This window comes from Petromyzon marinus, chromosome 52 (genome assembly GCF_048934315.1).
Source record: "Petromyzon marinus isolate PM22_M1 ecotype Great Lakes invasive population chromosome 52, UKy_Petmar_22M1.pri1.0, whole genome shotgun sequence".
Classification (NCBI taxonomy): Eukaryota; Metazoa; Chordata; class Hyperoartia; order Petromyzontiformes; family Petromyzontidae; genus Petromyzon; species Petromyzon marinus.
This window is the reverse complement of record NC_133718.1, coordinates 11,287,160-11,305,468: the sequence shown is the minus strand read 5'-3', so window position 1 is coordinate 11,305,468 and position 18,309 is coordinate 11,287,160. Positions and strand designations below refer to the sequence as shown.

Here is an 18,309-nt window from a genome sequence, read left to right as displayed (position 1 = left end):
AGCGATGGTGGTGATGGGGATGATGATGATAGCGATGGTGGTGATGTGGATGATGATGGTAGTGATGGTGGTGATGGGGATGGTAGCGATGGTGGTGATTGGGATGATGGTAGCAATGGTGGTCATAGGGATGTTGATTGTGATGATGGTAGCGATGGTGGTGATGTGGATGATGGTAGTGATGGTGGTGATGGGGATAATGATGGAAGCGATGATAGTGATGGGGATGATGATGGAAGCGATGGTGGTCATCGGGATGGTGATGGTGGTGATGGTAGCGATGGTGGTGATCGGTATGATGATGCTAGTGTTGGTGGTGATGTGGATGATGATGGTAGTGATGGTGGTGATGGGGATGATGATGGAAGCGATGGTCTTGATGTGGATGATGATGGTGGTAGCGATGGAGATGATGGTAGTGATGGTGGTGATGTGGATGATGATGCTAGTGATGGTGGTGATGATGGTAGCGATGGTCGTAATAAGGATGGTGATGGTGGTGATGGTAACGATGGTGGTGATCGGTATGATGATGTTAGTGATGGTGGTGATGTAGATGATGGTGGTGATGATGGTAGCGATGGTGAGCATAGGGATGGTGATGGTGGTGATGGTAGCGATGGTGGTGATCGGTATGATGATGCTAGTGATGGTGGTGATGTGGATGATGATGGTAGTGATGGTGGTGATGGGGATGATGATGGTAGCGATGGTGGTGAGGGCGATAACGATGTTAGCGATGGTGGTCATAGGGGTGGTGATGTTGGTGATGGTAGCGATGGTGGTGATGGGTATGATGATGCTACCGATGGTGGTGATGTGGATGACGATGGTAGTGATGATGGTGATGTGGATGATGATAGTAGTGATGGGGGTGATAGGGATGATGATGATGGTAGCGATGGTGGTGATGGGGATGATGATGGAAGCGATGGTGGTGATGTGGATGATGGTAGTGATGGTGGTGATGGGGATGATGATGGTGGTAGCGATGGTGATGATGATGGTAGTGATGGTGGTGATGTGGATGATGATGCTAGTGATGGTGGTGGTGATGATGGTAGCGATGGTCGTAATAGGGATGTTGATGGTGGTGATGTAGATGATGGGAGCGATGGTGGTGATGATCGTAGCGATGGTGGTGATGATGGTAGCGATGGTGGTCATAGGGATGGTGATGGTGGTGATGCTACCGATGGTGGTGATGTGGATGACGATAGTAGTGATGATGGTGATGTGGATGATGATAGTAGTGATGGGGGTGATGGGGATGATAATGATGATGATGGTAGCGATGGTGGTGATGGGCATGATGATGGAAGCGATGGTGGTGATGTGGATGATGATGGTAGTGATGGTGGTGATGGGGATGATGATGGTAGCGATGGTGGTGATTGGGATGATGGTAGCAATGGTGGTCATAGGGATGTTGATTGTGATGATGGTAGCGATGGTGGTGATGTGGATGATGGTAGTGATGGTGGTGATGGGGATAATGATGGAAGCGATGATAGTGATGGGGATGATGATGGAAGCGATGGTGGTCATCGGGATGGTGATGGTGGTGATGAGTATGATGATGCTAGCGATGGTAGTGATGTGGATGATGATGGTAGCCATGGTGGTCATAGGGATGGTGATGGTGGTGATCGGTATGATGATGCTAGTGATGGTGGTGATGTGGATGATGATGGTAGTGATGGTGGTGGTGGGGATGATGATGGAAGCGATGGTGGTGATGTGGATGATGATGGTGGTAGCGATGGTGATGATGATGGTAGTGATGGTCGTAATAGGGATGGTGATGGTGGTGATGGTAACGATGGTGGTGATCGGTATGATGATGTTAGTGATGGTGGTGATGTAGATGATGGTGGTGATGATGGTAGCGATGGTGATCATAGGGGATGGTGATGGTGGTGATGGTAGCGATGGTGGTGATCGGTATGATGATGCTAGTGATGGTGGTGATGTGGATGATGATAGTAGTGATGGGGGTGATGGGGATGATGATGATGGTAGCGATGGTGGTGATGTGGATGATGATGGTAGTGATGGTGGTGATGGGGATGATGATGGTAGCGATGGTGGTGATTGGGATGATGGTAGCAATGGTGGTCATAGGGATGTTGATGGTGATGATGGTAGCGATGGTGGTGATGTGGATGATGGTAGTCATGGTGGTGATGGGGATAATGATGGAAGCGATGATAGTGATTGGGGATGATGATGGAAGCGATGGTGGTCATCGGGATGGTGATGGTGGTGATGAGTGGTGATGTGGATGATGGGGGTGATGGGGATGATGATGGTAGCGATGGTGGTGATGGTGGTGATGGGGGTGATGATGGTAGCGATCATGGTGATGTGGATGATAATGGTAGTGATGGTGGTGATGTGGATGATGATAGTAGCGATGGTGGTGATGGGGATGATGGTAGCGATCGTGGTAATAGGGATGTTGATGGTGATGATGGCAGCGATGGTGGTGATGTAGATGGTGATGATGGTGGCGATGTGGATGATGATGGTAGTGATGGTGATGGGGATGATGATGGTAGCGATGGTGGTGATGGGGATAATGATGGTAGCGATGGTGGTTATAGGGATGGTGATGGTGATGATGGTTGTGATGGTGGTAATGGACATGGTGGTGATGATGATGGTAGCGATGGTGGTCATATGGATGGTGATGATGGTGATGGTAGCGATGGTGGTGATGGGGATGATGATGGTAGCGATGGTGGTGATGGGGATAATGATGGTAGCGATGGTGGTGATGGCGATGATGATGATGGTGGTGATGTGGGTGATGATGGTGGTGATCGGTATGATGATGCTAGTGATGGTGGTGATGTGGATGATGATATTAGCGATGGTGGTGATGGGGATAATGATGGAAGCGATGGTGGTGATGGGGATAATGATGGTAGCGATGGTGGTGAGGGGGATAATGATGGTAGTGATGGTGGTGATGGGGATGGTGGTGATCGCGATGATGATGGTGGTGATGATGGTGGTGATGGTAGCGATGATGGTAGCGATGATGGTAGCGATGATGGTAGCGATGTTGTTGATGTGGATGATGATAGTAGCGATGGTGGTGATGATGGTATCGATGGTGGTAATAGGGATGTTGATGGTGATGATGGTAGCGATGGTGGTGATGTACATGATGATGATAGCGACGGTGGTGATGATGGTGGCGATGATGGTAGCGATGGTGGTGATGATGGTAGTGATGGTGATGATGGTAGCGATGGTGGTCATAGGGGTGGTGATGGTAGCGATGGTGGTGATCGGTATGATGATGCTAGTGATGGTGGTGATGATGGTGATGGGGATGATGATGCTACCGATGGTGGTGATGTGGTTGTCGATGGAAGTGATGGTGGTGATGTGGATGACGATGGTAGTGATGGTGGTGATGTGGATGATGGTAGTGATGGTGGTGATGGGGATAATGATGGAAGAGATGATAGTGATGGGGATGATGATGGAAGCGATGGTGGTCATCGGGATGGTGGTGATGAGTGATGATGCTAGCGATGGTAGTGATGTGGATGATGATGGTGGTGATGGGGATGATGATGATGGTAACGATGGTGGTGATGTGGATGATGATGCTAGTGATGGTGGTGATGTGGATGATGATAGTAGCGATGGTGATGGGGATGATGGTAGCGATGGTGGTGATGCGGATAATGATGGTAGCAATGGTGGTTATAGGGGTGATGATGGTTGCGATGGTGGTAATGGACATGGTGATGATGATGGTAGCGATGGTGGTCATAGGGATGGTGATGGTGGTGATGGTAGCGATGGTGGTGATGTGTATGATGATGCTAGCTATGGTGGTGATGTGGATGATGATGGCAGTGATGGTGGTGATGGGGATGATGATGGTAGCGATGGTGGTGATGGGGATGATGATGGTAGCGATGGTGGTGATGGGGATGATGATGGAAGAGATGGTGGTGATGTGGATTACGGTGGCAGTGATGGTGGTGATGGCGATGACGATGGCAGTGATGGGGATGATGTTGGTAGCGATGGGGGTGATGGGGATGTGATGTTGGTGATGGTAGCAATGGTGGTGATCGGTAAGATGCTGCTAGTGATGGTGGTGATGTGGATGATGGTAGTGATGGTGATGGGGATGATGATGGTAGCGATGGTGGTGATGGGGATGATGATGGTAGCGATTGTGGTCATAGGGATGGTGATGGTGGTGATGGTAGCGATGGTGGTGATCGGTACGATGCTAGTGATGGTGGTGATGTGGTTGATGATAGTGATGGTGGTGAGGGGGATAACGATGGTAGCGATGGTGGTGATGGGGATGATGATGGAAGCGATGGTGGTGATGGGGATGATGATGGAAGCGATGGTGGTGATGGGGATGATGATGGAAGCGATGGTGGTGATGGGGATGATGATGGAAGCGATGGTGGTGATGGGGATGATGATGGAAGCGATGGTGGTGATGGGGATGATGATGGAAGCGATGGTGGTGATCGGCATGATGATGTTAGTGATGGTGGTGATGTAGATAATGATGGTAGTGATGGTGGTGATGGGGATGATGATGGAAGCGATGGTGGTGATGTGGATGATGATGGTGGTAGCGATGGTGGTGATGGGGATGATGATGGTAGTGATGGTGGTGATGATGGTAGCGATGGTCGTAATAGGGATGTTGATGGTGGTGATGTAGATGATGGGAGCGATGGTGGTGATGATCGTAGCGATGGTGGTGATGGTGGTGATGATGGTAGCGATGGTGGTCATAGGGATGGTGATGGTGGTGATGGTAACGATGGTGGTGATCGGTATGATGATGTTAGTGATGGTGGTGATGTAGATGATGGTGGTGATGATGGTAGCGATGGTGGTCATAGGGATGGTGATGGTGGTGATGCTACCGATGGTGGTGATGTGGATGACGATGGTAGTGATGATGGTGATGTGGATGATGATAGTAGTGATGGGGGTGATGGGGATGATGATGATGGTAGCGATGGTGGTGATGGGGATGATGATGATAGCGATGGTGGTGATGTGGATGATGATGGTAGTGATGGTGGTGATGGGGATGGTAGCGATGGTGGTGATTGGGATGATGGTAGCAATGGTGGTCATAGGGATGTTGATTGTGATGATGGTAGCGATGGTGGTGATGTGGATGATGGTAGTGATGGTGGTGATGGGGATAATGATGGAAGCGATGATAGTGATGGGGATGATGATGGAAGCGATGGTGGTCATCGGGATGGTGATGGTGGTGATGGTAGCGATGGTGGTGATCGGTATGATGATGCTAGTGTTGGTGGTGATGTGGATGATGATGGTAGTGATGGTGGTGATGGGGATGATGATGGAAGCGATGGTCTTGATGTGGATGATGATGGTGGTAGCGATGGAGATGATGGTAGTGATGGTGGTGATGTGGATGATGATGCTAGTGATGGTGGTGATGATGGTAGCGATGGTCGTAATAAGGATGGTGATGGTGGTGATGGTAACGATGGTGGTGATCGGTATGATGATGTTAGTGATGGTGGTGATGTAGATGATGGTGGTGATGATGGTAGCGATGGTGAGCATAGGGATGGTGATGGTGGTGATGGTAGCGATGGTGGTGATCGGTATGATGATGCTAGTGATGGTGGTGATGTGGATGATGATGGTAGTGATGGTGGTGATGGGGATGATGATGGTAGCGATGGTGGTGAGGGCGATAACGATGTTAGCGATGGTGGTCATAGGGGTGGTGATGTTGGTGATGGTAGCGATGGTGGTGATGGGTATGATGATGCTACCGATGGTGGTGATGTGGATGACGATGGTAGTGATGATGGTGATGTGGATGATGATAGTAGTGATGGGGGTGATAGGGATGATGATGATGGTAGCGATGGTGGTGATGGGGATGATGATGGAAGCGATGGTGGTGATGTGGATGATGGTAGTGATGGTGGTGATGGGGATGATGATGGTGGTAGCGATGGTGATGATGATGGTAGTGATGGTGGTGATGTGGATGATGATGCTAGTGATGGTGGTGGTGATGATGGTAGCGATGGTCGTAATAGGGATGTTGATGGTGGTGATGTAGATGATGGGAGCGATGGTGGTGATGATCGTAGCGATGGTGGTGATGATGGTAGCGATGGTGGTCATAGGGATGGTGATGGTGGTGATGCTACCGATGGTGGTGATGTGGATGACGATAGTAGTGATGATGGTGATGTGGATGATGATAGTAGTGATGGGGGTGATGGGGATGATAATGATGATGATGGTAGCGATGGTGGTGATGGGCATGATGATGGAAGCGATGGTGGTGATGTGGATGATGATGGTAGTGATGGTGGTGATGGGGATGATGATGGTAGCGATGGTGGTGATTGGGATGATGGTAGCAATGGTGGTCATAGGGATGTTGATTGTGATGATGGTAGCGATGGTGGTGATGTGGATGATGGTAGTGATGGTGGTGATGGGGATAATGATGGAAGCGATGATAGTGATGGGGATGATGATGGAAGCGATGGTGGTCATCGGGATGGTGATGGTGGTGATGAGTATGATGATGCTAGCGATGGTAGTGATGTGGATGATGATGGTAGCCATGGTGGTCATAGGGATGGTGATGGTGGTGATCGGTATGATGATGCTAGTGATGGTGGTGATGTGGATGATGATGGTAGTGATGGTGGTGGTGGGGATGATGATGGAAGCGATGGTGGTGATGTGGATGATGATGGTGGTAGCGATGGTGATGATGATGGTAGTGATGGTCGTAATAGGGATGGTGATGGTGGTGATGGTAACGATGGTGGTGATCGGTATGATGATGTTAGTGATGGTGGTGATGTAGATGATGGTGGTGATGATGGTAGCGATGGTGATCATAGGGGATGGTGATGGTGGTGATGGTAGCGATGGTGGTGATCGGTATGATGATGCTAGTGATGGTGGTGATGTGGATGATGATAGTAGTGATGGGGGTGATGGGGATGATGATGATGGTAGCGATGGTGGTGATGTGGATGATGATGGTAGTGATGGTGGTGATGGGGATGATGATGGTAGCGATGGTGGTGATTGGGATGATGGTAGCAATGGTGGTCATAGGGATGTTGATGGTGATGATGGTAGCGATGGTGGTGATGTGGATGATGGTAGTCATGGTGGTGATGGGGATAATGATGGAAGCGATGATAGTGATTGGGGATGATGATGGAAGCGATGGTGGTCATCGGGATGGTGATGGTGGTGATGAGTGGTGATGTGGATGATGGGGGTGATGGGGATGATGATGGTAGCGATGGTGGTGATGGTGGTGATGGGGGTGATGATGGTAGCGATCATGGTGATGTGGATGATAATGGTAGTGATGGTGGTGATGTGGATGATGATAGTAGCGATGGTGGTGATGGGGATGATGGTAGCGATCGTGGTAATAGGGATGTTGATGGTGATGATGGCAGCGATGGTGGTGATGTAGATGGTGATGATGGTGGCGATGTGGATGATGATGGTAGTGATGGTGATGGGGATGATGATGGTAGCGATGGTGGTGATGGGGATAATGATGGTAGCGATGGTGGTTATAGGGATGGTGATGGTGATGATGGTTGTGATGGTGGTAATGGACATGGTGGTGATGATGATGGTAGCGATGGTGGTCATATGGATGGTGATGATGGTGATGGTAGCGATGGTGGTGATGGGGATGATGATGGTAGCGATGGTGGTGATGGGGATAATGATGGTAGCGATGGTGGTGATGGCGATGATGATGATGGTGGTGATGTGGGTGATGATGGTGGTGATCGGTATGATGATGCTAGTGATGGTGGTGATGTGGATGATGATATTAGCGATGGTGGTGATGGGGATAATGATGGAAGCGATGGTGGTGATGGGGATAATGATGGTAGCGATGGTGGTGAGGGGGATAATGATGGTAGTGATGGTGGTGATGGGGATGGTGGTGATCGCGATGATGATGGTGGTGATGATGGTGGTGATGGTAGCGATGATGGTAGCGATGATGGTAGCGATGATGGTAGCGATGTTGTTGATGTGGATGATGATAGTAGCGATGGTGGTGATGATGGTATCGATGGTGGTAATAGGGATGTTGATGGTGATGATGGTAGCGATGGTGGTGATGTACATGATGATGATAGCGACGGTGGTGATGATGGTGGCGATGATGGTAGCGATGGTGGTGATGATGGTAGTGATGGTGATGATGGTAGCGATGGTGGTCATAGGGGTGGTGATGGTAGCGATGGTGGTGATCGGTATGATGATGCTAGTGATGGTGGTGATGATGGTGATGGGGATGATGATGCTACCGATGGTGGTGATGTGGTTGTCGATGGAAGTGATGGTGGTGATGTGGATGACGATGGTAGTGATGGTGGTGATGTGGATGATGGTAGTGATGGTGGTGATGGGGATAATGATGGAAGAGATGATAGTGATGGGGATGATGATGGAAGCGATGGTGGTCATCGGGATGGTGGTGATGAGTGATGATGCTAGCGATGGTAGTGATGTGGATGATGATGGTGGTGATGGGGATGATGATGATGGTAACGATGGTGGTGATGTGGATGATGATGCTAGTGATGGTGGTGATGTGGATGATGATAGTAGCGATGGTGATGGGGATGATGGTAGCGATGGTGGTGATGCGGATAATGATGGTAGCAATGGTGGTTATAGGGGTGATGATGGTTGCGATGGTGGTAATGGACATGGTGATGATGATGGTAGCGATGGTGGTCATAGGGATGGTGATGGTGGTGATGGTAGCGATGGTGGTGATGTGTATGATGATGCTAGCTATGGTGGTGATGTGGATGATGATGGCAGTGATGGTGGTGATGGGGATGATGATGGTAGCGATGGTGGTGATGGGGATGATGATGGTAGCGATGGTGGTGATGGGGATGATGATGGAAGAGATGGTGGTGATGTGGATTACGGTGGCAGTGATGGTGGTGATGGCGATGACGATGGCAGTGATGGGGATGATGTTGGTAGCGATGGGGGTGATGGGGATGTGATGTTGGTGATGGTAGCAATGGTGGTGATCGGTAAGATGCTGCTAGTGATGGTGGTGATGTGGATGATGGTAGTGATGGTGATGGGGATGATGATGGTAGCGATGGTGGTGATGGGGATGATGATGGTAGCGATTGTGGTCATAGGGATGGTGATGGTGGTGATGGTAGCGATGGTGGTGATGGGGATAATGATGGTAGCCATGGTGGTAAAGGACATGGTGATGGTCGCGATGGTGGTGATGGGGATGATGATGGAAGGAGATGGTGGTGATGGAGATGATGATGGTAGCGATGGGGGTGATGGGGATGATGATGGAAGAGATGGTGGTGATGGAGATGATGATGGTAGCGATGGGGGTGATGGGGATGATGATGATAGCGATGGTGGTCATAGGGATGGTGATGGTGGTGATGGTAGCGATCGTGGTGATCGGTATGATGATGCTAGTGATGGTGGTGACGTGGATGATGGTAGCGATGGTGATGGGGATAATGATGGTAGCGATGGTGGTTATAGGGATGATGATGGTGATGATGGTAGCAATGGTGGTGATGTGTATGATGATGCTAGCTATGGTGGTGATGTGGATGATGATGGCAGTGATGGTGGTGATGGGGATGATGATGGTAGCGATGGTGGTGATGGGGATGATAATGGTAGCGATGGTGGTGATGGGGATGATGATGGAAGAGATGGTGGTGATGTGGATTACGGTGGCAGTGATGGTGGTGATGGCGATGACGATGGCAGTGATGGGGATGATGTTGGTAGCGATGGGGGTGATGGGGATGTGATGTTGGTGATGGTAGCAATGGTGGTGATCGGTAAGATGCTGCTAGTGATGGTGGTGATGTGGATGATGGTAGTGATGGGGATGATGATGATGGTAGCGATGGTGGTGATGGGGATGATGATGGTAGCGATTGTGGTCATAGGGATGGTGATGGTGGTGATGGTAGCGATGGTCGTGATGGGGATAATGATGGTAGCCATGGTGGTAAAGGACATGGTGATGGTCGCGATGGTGGTGATGGGGATGATGATGGAAGGAGATGGTGGTGATGGAGATGATGATGGTAGCGATGGGGGTGATGGGGATGATGATGGAAGAGATGGTGGTGATGGAGATGATGATGGTAGCGATGGGGGTGATGGGGATGATGATGATAGCGATGGTGGTCATAGGGATGGTGATGGTGGTGATGGTAGCGATCGTGGTGATCGGTATGATGATGCTAGTGATGGTGGTGACGTGGATGATGGTAGCGATGGTGATGGGGATAATGATGGTAGCGATGGTGGTTATAGGGATGATGATGGTGATGATGGTAGCAATGGTGGTGATGTGGATGATCATAGTAGCGATGGTGGTGATGATGGTATCGATGGTGGTGATGGGGATGGTGGTAGCGATGGTGGCAATAGGGATGTTGATGGTGATGATGGTAGCGATGGTGGTGATGTACATGATGATGGTATCGATGGAGGGGATGATGGTAGCGATGGTGGGAATAGGGATGTTGATGGTGATGATGGTAGCGATGGTGGTGATGATGGTAGCGATGGTGGTGATGATGGTAGCGATGGTGGTGATGATGGTAGCGATGGTGGTCATAGGGATGGTGATGGTGGTGATGGTAGCGATGGTGGTGATCGGTATGATGATGCTAGTGATGGTGGTGATGGTGGTGATGGGGATGACGATGGAAGTGATAGTGGTGATGGGGATGATGATGGAAGCGATGGTGGTGATGTGGATGACGATGGTAATGATGGTGGAAACGATGGTGGTGATGTGGATGACGATGGTAATGATGGTGGTGATGGGGATGATGGTAGCAATGGTGGTTATAGGGATGTTTATGGTGATGATGGTAGCGATGGCGATGTGGATGATGGTGGTGATGGGGATAATGATGGAAGCGATGATAGTGATGGGGATGATGATGGATGCGATGGTGGTCATCGGGATGGTGATGGTGGTGATGAGTATGATGATGCAAGCGATGGTAGTTGATGTGGATGATGATGGTAGTGATGGGGGTGATGGGGATGATGGTAGCGATGATGGTGGTGATGGTGGTGATGGGGATGATGATGGTAGCGATGGTGGTGATGGGAATGATGATGGTAGCGATGGTGGTGATGGGGATGATGATGGAAGCGATGGTGGTGATGGGGATGATGATGATGTTGGTGATGTAGATGGTGATGATGGTAGCGATGGTGGTGATGTGGATGATGATGATGGTGGTGGTGATGGGGGTGATGATGGTAGCGATGGTGGTGATGTGGATGATGATGATGGTGGTGGTGATGGTAGCGCTGTTGGTGATGGGGATAATGATGGTAGCGATGGTGGTTATAGGGATGATGATGGTGATGATGGTTGCGATGGTGGTGATGTAGATGGTGATGATGGTAGCGATGGTGGTGATGTGGATGATGATGGTAGCGATGGTGATGGGAATGATGATGGTAGCGATGGTGGTGATGGGGTAATGATGGTAGCGATTGTGGTTATAGGGATGATGATGGTGATGATGGTAGCGATGGTGGTCATAGGGATGGTGATGATGATGATGCTAGCTATGGTGGTGATGGAGATGATGATGGTAGTGATGGGGATGATGATGGAAGCGATGGTCGTGATGGGGATGATGATGGAAGAGATGGTGGTGATGTAGATGATGATGGTAGCGATGGTGGTGATGTAGATGATGATGATGGTAGCGATGGTGGTGATGATGGTAGCGATGGTGGATGGAAATACCGTCGTTAATTTATAGCAGTGATGTTGATGATGTTTGCGTTACATTCAATGGGCGAGGCGAGGTGTGTTCGGCTCAGTGATGGCAGTGATGATGGCAGTGATGATGGTGATGAATGCGATGTGGGGGGTAGGGTGGGGGGTGGGGTTGAGGTGGGGGGTGCTGCCCCTCGCTGGACGGGAAGGAGGGGGAGTACGAGTGGGGGAGGTGGGGGGAGAAGGAAGGGGGATGCATGGGGGTCGAAGTAGGAGGAGGAGGGGGGAGGGAGGGAGGGAGGAGGTGGGAGGAGGAGGTGGGAGCAGTGGGGGTAGGGGAAGGATCGAGTGGGGGGAGGGGAGAAGGAAGGGGGATGCATGGGGGGGGAGACGCGGGGTCGCTCCCACTCGCGATAGAGGCGATCATCTGTCCTGGGGAGCAGAGGGGGAGCAGGGGGAGCAGAGGGGGAGCAGAGGGGGAGACGCCATAGCCGGCCCCGGTTACCTCGGGCACGCACAGGTGACGGTGCCGAGTGCCTTTGTCTGAGCGCGGGGCAACAGCTGCTGCTGCTGCTGATACCTCGGGTAGCTGTGCGTGTGCTGCTATGAGTGCTGTACTTTGAGTGTTGAGTGATGAGTGCTGTGTTGTCTGCTGCACTTTGAATGTACGCTGTCAGCTGCTGTCTCCTATGCGGCGCACTACTTTGATTCTTGCGTGACGTGTGCTATGCTGTCTGCTATACTTAGAGTCGTGTGTGGTGCTGTCTGATATGATGCTTTCTATACTTTGAGACTAGTGTGCTTCTGTCCCCTGTGTTGTGTGCTATACTTTGTTGCATGCTATGCTTTGGGTCGCGTGTGCCGCTGTTTATGCTATGTTGTGTGTACTTTTGAGGGTTGTGTGATGATTGAGTGAAGTGCTGTGTCTGTTGCTGTGTTCTGTGTGCTATGCCGGGTGCGATATACTTGCCTCCCGTGCTGTCTGCAGAGTGTCTGTGTTGAGTCGCTGTGTTGAGCGTGCTGTCTCTTGCTGTCATGACTGCTGTTGTGTCGTGCTGTGAGCTATGTAGTGTACTATTATTTTTATAATTCTGGTGGTCTGTATGCTATGCATTGCGACTGTCTGTTATGCTGTGAATCTTGCGTGCTGTTTTGCATCCTGAGTTAGGTTTTGTGTGCTGTGTCATAGGCTATGTATCTCTCCACATGCTGTGCTATTCTGTGTATGCGCTATGTGCTGTTGTGTGCTGTGTTATCAGTCCAGTGTGTGCTGCCTTGTGCTGTGAGTTATTTGAAGCATGCTATGCTTTTGAGTCTCGCGTGCTGTGCGTGGGGGCTGTACTAGCCTCGTGGTGTCTGCTGTTTTGAGTCTTGCTATGTGTGTTGCTATGTCTTCGTGTGTACTGTGCATGCACGCGTGCTATGAATTGTCGGCTATGAGTGCGGTCTTGTCTTCTGAGTGTGCTTTTTATCGTGTGCTGTGTGTGCACGATGTCCTTTGTGATCTGTGTAAACTATGCGCATGCTGTGTGTTGTGTACTGTCGTGGTGTGTGCTGTGTCTTGCTGGAGGCTATGATTGTGTGTTTGTGTGCTGCCTTGTGTGGGGCCTGCTGCTGCCCTGTGTGCTGTTGCTACTGTTTGCTATGTTATTGTTGATGTATTGTGTATTTGCTACGTCTATACCGCACACCATGTATGCTATGTCTTGTGCACAATATCATGTGTGCTATGTCCTGCATGCTATATTGTACTGTGCCGTGTGTGTGCTGTTTTATGTAATGTGCGGGCTGGTGTGGAGTGTGTGTTGTGAGTGTGGTGCTGTGTTGTGAGTGTGGTGCTGTGGTGTGAGTGTGGTGTGGTGCTGTGAGTGTGGCGCTGTGTTGTGAGTGTGGTGTTGTGAGTGTGGTGCTGTGTTGTGAGTGTGGTGCTGTGCTGTGAGTGTGGTGCTGTGTGGTGCTGTGCTGTGAGTGTGGTGCCGTGAGTGTGGTACCGTGAGTGTGGTGCTGTGTTGTGAGTGTGGTGCTGTGTTGTGAGTGTGGTGCCGTGAGTGTGGTGCCGTGAGTGTGGTGCTGTGCTGTGAGTGTGGTGCTGTGAGTGTGGTGCCGTGAGTGTGGTGCTGTGAGTGTGGTGCCGTGAGTGTGGTGCTGTGCTGTGAGTGTGGTGCTGTGTTGTGAGTGTGGTGTTGTGAGTGTGGTGCTGTGTTGTGAGTGTGGTGTTGTGAGTGTGGTGCTGTGTTGTGAGTGTGGTGCTGTGCTGTGAGTGTGGTGTTGTGAGTGTGGTGTTGTGAGTGTGGTGCTGTGTGGGGCTGTGCTGTGAGTGTGGTGCCGTGAGTGTGGTGCCGTGAGTGTGGTGCCGTGAGTGTGGTGCCGTGAGTGTGGTGCCGTGAGTGTGGTGCTGTGAGTGTGGTGCTGTGAGTGTGGTGCTGTGCTGTGAGTGTGGTGCTGTGCTGTGAGTGTGGTGCTGTGCTGTGAGTGTGGTGCCGTGAGTGTGGTGCCGTGAGTGTGGTGCTGTGCTGTGAGTGTGGTGCTGTGTTGTGAGTGTGGTGCCGTGTTGTGAGTGTGGTGCTGTGCTGTGAGTGTGGTGCTGTGCTGTGAGTGTGGTGCTGTGTTGTGAGTGTGGTGCCGTGAGTGTGGTGCTGTGTTGTGAGTGTGGTGCTGTGTTGTGAGTGTGGTGCTGTGCTGTGAGTGTGGTGCCGTGAGTGTGGTGCTGTGTTGTGAGTGTGGTGCCGTGAGTGTCGTGCTGTGTTGTGAGTGTGGTGCTGTGTTGTGAGTGTGGTGCCGTGAGTGTGGTGCTGTGTTGTGAGTGTGGTGCTGTGAGTGTGGTGCTGTGCTGTGAGTGTGGTGCTGTTGTGAGTGTGGTGTTGTGAGTGTGGTGCTGTGCTGTGAGTGTGGTGTTGTGAGTGTGGTGCTTTATTGTGAGTGTGGTGCTGTGCTGTGAGTGTGGTGTTGTGAGCGTGGTGCCGTGTTGTGAGTGTGGTGTTGTGAGTGTGGTGCTGTGTTGTGAGTGTGGTGCCGTGAGTGTGGTGCTGTGTTGTGAGTGTGGTGCTGTGAGTGTGGTACTGTGTTGTGAGTGTGGTGCTGTGTTGTGAGTGTGGTGCCGTGAGTGTGGTGCTGTGTTGTGAGTGTGGTGCTGTGTTGTGAGAGTGGTGCTGTGCTGTGAGTGTGGTGCCGTGAGTGTGGTGCTGTGTTGTGAGTGTGGTGCCGTGAGTGTGGTGCTGTGTTGTGAGTGTGGTGCTGTGTTGTGAGTGTGGTGCCGTGAGTGTGGTGCTGTGTTGTGAGTGTGGTGCTATGAGTGTGGTGCTGTGCTGTGAGTGTGGTGCTATGTTGTGAGTGTGGTGTTGTGAGTGTGGTGCTGTGCTGTGAGTGTGGTGTTGTGAGTGTGGTGCTTTATTGTGAGTGTGGTGCTGTGCTGTGAGTGTGGTGTTGTGAGCGTGGTGCCGTGTTGTGAGTGTGGTGTTGTGAGTGTGGTGCTGTGTTGTGAGTGTGGTGCCGTGAGTGTGGTGCTGTGTTGTGAGTGTGGTGCTGTGAGTGTGGTGCTGTGTTGTGAGTGTGGTGCTGTGCTGTGAGTGTGGTGTTGTGAGTGTGGTGCTGTGAGTGTGGTGCTGTGCTGTGAGTGTGGTGCTGTGAGTGTGGTGCTGTGAGTGTGGTGCTGTGTTATGAGTGTGGTGCTGTGAGTGTGGTGCTGTGTTGTGAGTGTGGTGCTGTGAGTGTGGTGCTGTGTTGTGAGTGTGGTGCTGTGAGTGTGGTGCTGTGTTGTGAGTGTGGTGCTGTGCTGTGAGTGTGGTGTTGTGAGTGTGGTGCTTTATTGTGAGTGTGGTGCTGTGCTGTGAGTGTGGTGTTGTGAGTGTGGTGCCGTGTTGTGAGTGTGGTGTTGTGAGTGTGGTGCTGTGTTGTGAGTGTGGTGTTGTGAGTGTGGTGCTGTGCTGTGAGTGTGGTGCTGTGCTGTGAGTGTGGTGCTGTGCTGTGAGTGCGGTGTTGTGAGTGTGGTGCCGTGTTGTGAGTGTGGTGCCGTGTTGTGAGTGTGGTGCCGTATTGTGAGTGTGGTGCCGTATTGTGAGTGTGGTGCTGTGAGTGTGGTGCTGTGAGTGTGGTGCTGTGAGTGTGGTGCTGTGAGTGTGGTGCTGTGCTGTGAGTGTGGTGCTGTGGTGTGAGTGTGGTGTTGTGAGTGTGGTGCTGTGCTGTGAGTGCTGTGTTGTGAGTGTGGTGCTGTGAGTGTGGTGCTGTGCTGTGAGTGTGGTGCTGTGCTGTGAATGTGGTGTTGTGAGTGTGGTGCTGTGTTGTGAGTGTGGTGCTGTGCTGTGAGTGTGGTGCTGTGAGTGTGGTGCTGTGAGTGTGGTGTTGTGTTGTGAGTGTGGTGCTGTGTTGTGAGTGTGGTGCTGTGTTGTGAGTGTGGTGCTGTGAGTGTGGTGCTGTGTTGTGAGTGTGGTGCTGTGTTGTGAGTGTGGTGCTGTGAGTGTGGTGCTGTGTTGTGAGTGTGGTGCTGTGTTGTGAGTGTGGTGCTGTGCTGTGAGTGTGGTGTTGTGAGTGTGGTGCTGTGCTGTGAGTGTGGTGCTGTGCTGTGAGTGTGGTGCTGTGCTGTGAGTGTGGTGCTGTGCTGTGAGTGTGGTGCCGTGCTGTGAGTGTGGTGCCGTGCTGTGAGTGTGGTGCCGTGTTGTGAGTGTGGTGCTGTGAGTGTGGTGCTGTGAGTGTGGTGCTGTGAGTGTGGTGCTGTGAGTGTGGTGCTGTCTTGTGAGTGTGGTGCTGTGAGTGTGGTGCTGTGAGTGTGGTGTTGTGTTGTGAGTGTGGTGCTGTGTTGTGAGTGTGGTGCTGTGTTGTGAGTGTGGTGCTGTGAGTGTGGTGCTGTGTTGTGAGTGTGGTGCTGTGAGTGTGGTGCTGTGTTGTGAGTGTGGTGCTGTGTTGTGAGTGTGGTGCTGTGCTGTGAGTGTGGTGCTGTGCTGTGAGTGTGGTGCTGTGCTGTGAGTGTGGTGCTGTGCTGTGAGTGTGGTGCTGTGCTGTGAGTGTGGTGCCGTGCTGTGAGTGTGGTGCCGTGTTGTGAGTGTGGTGCTGTGAGTGTGGTGCTGTGAGTGTGGTGCTGTGAGTGTGGTGCTGTGAGTGTGGTGCTGTCTTGTGAGTGTGGTGCTGTGCTGTGAGTGTGGTGTTGTGAGAGTGGTGCTTTATTGTGAGTGTGGTGCCGTGTTGTGAGTGTGGTGCTGTGAGTGTGGTGCTGTCTTGTGAGTGTGGTGCTGTGCTGTGAGTGTGGTGTTGTGAGAGTGGTGCTTTATTGTGAGTGTGGTGTTGTGAGTGTGGTGCTGTAAGTGTGGTGCCGTGTTGTGAGTGTGGTGTTGTGAGTGTGGTGCCGTGTTGTGAGTGTGGTGCCGTGTTGTGAGTGTGGTGCTGTGAGTGTGGTGCTGTGAGTGTGGTGCTGTGTGAGTGTGGTGCTGTGAGTGTGGTGTTGTGAGTGTGGTGCTGTGTTGTGAGTGTGGTGCTGTGAGTGTGGTGCCCAGTGTGGTGCTGTGGGTGTGTGATGGAGTCTGTGTGGTGCTGTGTAATACTGTGTGTGTTGCTGTGTGTGTGATGCTGTGTAGTCACTGTGTGTGTAGTACTGTGTGTGATGCTGTGTAGTCATGATGCTGTGTAGTCGTGTGTGTGTGTTGCTGTGTGTTTTGTCCGGCAAAACAACCCCCTACCTCCTCGCGGTGCCGGACGGGCAACTCTGTCGTGGACAGCGCTGTGGGGAGAGGGCCAATTCCTATTGGTCCTCTCCCCTCATGGCGTCTGTGACCACCACAGTGGCTAAACGGGGGCTCTGGACGGGTGCGAGGGGCTGGTAACCCCTCAAACCTTAAAAAAATTACCACGAAACCACGACTTAAATATATAACTAATAAGCTTGTGCCGGAGGCCCCGGGGGGACAGGCGTCTATGACGTCTCCTGGCCAAACCCCAATTGGCGGAGCCAGGAGATTTAATCTCCACCCTCGGGGCTCCTCCAGAAACAACGAAAAGCCACTTCGTGGGGCCACGTGGAATGTTCGAACGCTCACTGCAGAGGAGAGGCTGCCACTCCTCTGTCGGGAGCTGGACCGGTACCGCCTGGATCTCTGTGCCATTCAGGAGGTCCGGTGGACCGGTTTCTGGCTCCTGCCACCATGAGGGGTGGACAATCCTCTACTCGGGGCAGCAGACTGCCAAACAACAGGGTGTGGCTCTTCTTTTGAACAAAAGAATGAAGGGTGCGTGGGAGCGTGGCGGTGAGGTGTGGGAAGCTGTAAGCCCCAGGTTACTTTGGGCTCGCCTTCCCATCAACCGGAGGCGAGGAGTGGTGGTCGTGGTTACTTATTCCCCCACCGAAGACGAACATCCGTGGAGGGATGCAGGCAAAGCCGATGAGTCAGATGCCTTCTATGACCTGTCACAGGTGCTGGCTAAAGTGGCCCCTCGGGATAGAGTCATCTTGTTGGGTGACTTCAATACCCGAGTTGGTCATGATGCTG

At 51.5% G+C, this 18,309-nt stretch overlaps 1 protein-coding gene across 3 annotated transcripts in view; it reads left to right on the top strand.

Moving 5' to 3' along the window:
- LOC116953595 (uncharacterized) overlaps positions 1-18,309 on the top strand; it is a 75,767-nt gene that overhangs the window by 33,212 nt on the left and 24,246 nt on the right. The window contains exon 1 of one of the 3 annotated variants that reach the window (XM_076051837.1): positions 12,189-12,356. The exons of 1 other annotated variant lie outside the window; for it this stretch is intronic. The gene's annotated coding sequence lies outside the window, so the exon portion shown is untranslated. Of the gene's footprint in view, positions 1-12,188; positions 12,422-18,309 lie in introns of those variants that run through there. One more of the 3 variants, XM_076051839.1, reaches the window with a different exon arrangement.